The sequence below is a fragment of the Mytilus californianus genome, unplaced genomic scaffold, assembly GCF_021869535.1.
Source record: "Mytilus californianus isolate M0D057914Y unplaced genomic scaffold, xbMytCali1.0.p SCAF_3, whole genome shotgun sequence".
NCBI classification, from domain to species: domain Eukaryota; kingdom Metazoa; phylum Mollusca; class Bivalvia; order Mytilida; family Mytilidae; genus Mytilus; species Mytilus californianus.
In genome coordinates this window covers 50687833-50692160 of record NW_026262679.1, presented here as the reverse complement: position 1 = coordinate 50692160, position 4328 = coordinate 50687833, and the positions used below count along the sequence as shown (strand labels likewise).

The 4328-nt window shown below is 29.3% G+C and overlaps 1 long non-coding RNA gene across 1 annotated transcript; it reads right to left on the bottom strand.

Annotated features, from left to right (window-relative positions):
- Positions 1-1214: 1214 nt before the first annotated feature.
- LOC127733569 (uncharacterized) lies at positions 1215-3535 on the bottom strand. Its single transcript, XR_007997118.1, has 3 exons — positions 3414-3535; positions 2100-2209; positions 1215-1334 (listed from the first exon to the last, which is right to left on the bottom strand). It is a non-coding gene; the product is annotated as an uncharacterized LOC127733569 (long non-coding RNA).
- Positions 3536-4328: the final 793 nt, after the last annotated feature.

The following is a 4328-nucleotide window of genomic DNA, read 5'->3' as shown; positions in this document are numbered from 1 at the left end:
ATACCGCCACATTCTGTATGTATCCCAGCAAACACAAAAACATCTTTAAAATGTTTTAAAAATGTTGTGTCTAATGTCATGAAAATATCACAAAAAAACGTGAGAAAAACATTAAATGTATGGTAGAATATATATAGCTAAAACGTTTTCTAATATATTTTTCTAAAATATTTGCATAATATTATTAAAATGTTGTAAAGAAATATGATAATGTGAAAAACAATGGTGTATAAAACATTTTGATAATCTTTTAAAAAATATTTTCTAGAAATATTTTCTGAACGTTTGAAAAACATCATGAACATCAAATAATGTTATAAAAATGTTTTTTGGATGTTTTCTTGCAAGTGAGACTGTGCCTAAAAAATGTTTTCAAAATGTTTTAAGAAGATGTTTTTGGTTGATATCTAGATCATATCAATATAAAAATTTCTGTACTTTTGATTGAGTTTCCTGCTTTTTTAAATAACAAATCATTAGTTAAATTAATTTATACACAGTGATTAATTCTATATACAAACAAGAATAAATCAGTTGTTTTGCTAAGCATATGAAATTCACAATTCAAAGTCTCTAAAAACAAGAGTATCTACAAATTTTGACACATCCAAAATGGCAGACACAACTCATCATGGTCAAGCCACTTACCAAATATGAAGTCATTCTGTTCATCAGCATTACTAATTAAAGCAATGAAAAATTTGAGAACATTCAACATTTTGAAATACAATGTATAAGCAAACACGAAACAGGTGCCAGATACAAAAATGTTCACACATCACAGTTCATCACTATCAAGCAGCTCATTAAATATGAACTCATCTTTATCAGCAGTTTTGGGAAAAACAGTGATGAAAATATTTGTTGGACAAAATCCGACAAATATAGGTGGACAGACGACAGACAGTGCAAGAAAGCCCACATTCCAACCACAATGGTATAATGTTTAGTTTTTCACTCTCAACTTTTATTACCTATCTTATACACATCATGCATATGTCAACCTGAACATGCATGACATATATTCCATTGGACATTATGCAAACATTATACACATTTTTAAGTTCAAGTTACATTGACTAAAACTTGTGTTTCAAATTCAGGTTTTTCAATACAACTTCTCTTTCTAAACTAAAACGCTACACTTCTAATAGGGTTACATCTTAAGTCAATAATCATTGATAATTGGCTGAAGAGATGAGAACAAAACATCATTTTACATCAACTATTTGATTTATTTAGGAATACATTGAAAAAGTCAATCAATTGTCTTATTCAAAATCACTTGGAATGTCTTGTAGTGTCTTATATCTTTTTCTTGCTGTGCCATGCTTCTGAAAAAAAAATTAATCTTACATTCATATATAAACTTCTTGCACATTCCTTTATTATAGAACGATTCACGTTGCCTGAAGGATATACATTCCCTCCCCTTTAAAGTTTTGAAACAAATAACGATGATAGTTTGTCGGAATGGCTGACCGTGTTAAGCGAGAGCAATATGCCACGCTGAACTTCATTTAGTTATTAAAAAAAAAAAACACATAAAAAACTTTAGACTAGATATGTTTTTCTTGTTTTTTTTTAGTTTTCATTAAATGCATTGTATCATGTAGGGGCCTTTAAAAGCCCTGCTACATAATGTCATTAAACATCTTATTGTCCTTTTTAAGTGTTAAACTCTGTAGAGTGACATAGTTTATAACTTGTCATTTGTATCTAAGGGCATATGATACAGTCCTAGAAGTATACTATAGGCACATTATAACTTATCGAAGTGATACGCATTGTTTTCGCAATGATGATAATAATATAACTTAACTTCCGAGAAACACACAGATGTCATTAAATGAGTTGTTTATATGTATTTGAAATACTTCAAAGGAAAGCAAATATGTTGTTTATGAAAGCACACTGTTGGACTAAAAGATTGATTTAAATAAACAACTTGTTTCTATTTTGTCACAAAAAAATAATTTATTCAAATATCCAGATATCTTTTCTGTATTGTATGCCCTTAATCTTGAATGTAATGCATTGTTTATGCTAAATATTTGAATTAAATATGGAATAACAGTAATTCTGTATGAAAATCTTACTTCAAAAAAAAATTCTCCTGAAAGGCTGTAGACATTCCAAAGAAACTGCGCCACTTCCAAATTGTAAACCTGCATATTGAACTTGTCCTTTGTGGCTTTTCTTTTAGCTCCTGTTAAAAAATAAAAGATACATTGTATGTACATTGTGTGTATGAAGCAATAAATATAATTTTAAGCAACAGTTTATATTATGTTGCTTGTACTGAAGTCTTACATAGTCTTTGTAATGTTCATTAAGCTGTTAAGGGAAATTTAATTTACTGTTTTGCAAATACATACATACACTGATTTTACTAGAAAAAAAAATCTCCATATTCAAATGGTGCTTATATTAGTGTTATTGTAACTTGTTTGTGTGCCTCGGAAACAAGGTATTGAGTCATGCTTATCATGCTTATTGCAATCGTTGTTGTTGGTTTAAGTCTGTCAAATTACTTTTTCATAATGTGTATTTAATGTAGGCAGTTAGTTGTTTTGTTTCAATTGTGTTGAGAAAAATTTAACATTTGTTTGTCAAGGCTTCAAAGTGGACTATATGGCATTGGTTTTCTCAGTTTTGAAAGCCGTACAGTGACCTATAATTTCTTTTATCCAAGTCATTTAAATTCTGGTGGATAGCTGTCTCGTACACCTTATCGATATTTCAGTATTTGGAAATCTGTCCCGCTTGAACTTTTTACGTCAGCATACGTCAAATAATAATACACCTTCTCGCTATTCCCGCTTGACCCGAGAATCTATCCTGCTTGAACTTTTGACGTCAAACAACAATCACTTTTCCATTGTGGCATCAGATATTTTTTATGATGACGTCAAAATTTTAAGGGAACTTGTGACAGTTGTGTGATGTCCAGTAATGGCGGACAAATAGCGATAAGGTGTATTACTTTCAATTGTTGTGTCAAATATTTTCTAATATGACGTCAACATTTTACGGGAACTTTTGTGATGTCCATGGCCAGTAATGGCGGACAAATAGCGATAAGGTGTATTGGCAATCAAACACACAAGCCACATATCCTTATTATGGCTTATAATTTTTTTATATCAATGAACAAATTCATAATTGGTGTACGTAGATGCTTGAACAGTGGCGGATTTAGGGGCCCCGACCCCCTTATGGAGCTACTTATAAGATAAATGTATAGACTATTTACAAGTATTACTCCAAACGTTAGCTTGCCTTGGGCAGGGGCCCCCTTTTTTCAAAACCTTGATCCGCACCTCCAGAAACAGATGTAATTTGGTTCGGATTATGATTGAACACACACAATGAATGTACAAGTTTCATCTTAACAGATTAATCATTCTTACCAAGTGAGTATATATCGCGTAACAAACAATTTTCTTGGCTCTCTTTGTTGATATCCAAATTCAAATTTCAAAATCATTTCCGGTGATAAAACAAAAGTCGATTCCGGAAAAGGTCGGTTTTCCGTAAGGCATTTAAACGATACTAAAATTGAACTTGGTACAGTTACAGTTTTCATTTCTTAATTTCTAAAATATACACGAACGAAATGAATAAACATTAAAGAAAGGTGATTGTTTATTAATACATTATTGCTTAATTTAATGTTGACTCTTTTGAATTTTAAAATAAGGAATAAAATCTGACTTCAAGGATCTTCAAGATATCAATTAAGGATTTCAACCATAGTATCTTGCTCGTCATGATATTGATGAAATGTAGTAGTATATCTTATCCTGAAAAAAACGAGCTAATTCCACAAAACGTTGTTTGTGGGGTTTTGAATAAAATTTAAATAAAATGTTATTTTTATATCCGTAAAATGTTGAATAAAATATCAGTAAGACTATTAAGTAATGTTTATGTCAGAATATTTTATAGAAAACATTTAGCTGATATTTTTCAGATGTTTTATGGAAAACATTTTAATTTTACGTTATAAAACATTTTATGCAAATAGCAAAACTATATTTTCTGTAAAACATTTTTTTGCAGAATGTTTTTTGGATATTTGGAAAATATTTACTTTAAATGTTGTTGAAATATAAAATACCAATTGAAGAAAATATTATTTTTTTTATATTATAAAATATCTACGGGATATTTTAGAACAATGTTTGAGAACATGAATAAAAGATATTAGCAAATAATATTTTGTTAATGTTGTAAAAACATTTTACTTAAATGTTAGAAATAAAACATTTCAAAAACAATAAAATAAACATTTTTTTTATGTTTAAATGATATCTTATTGAAAT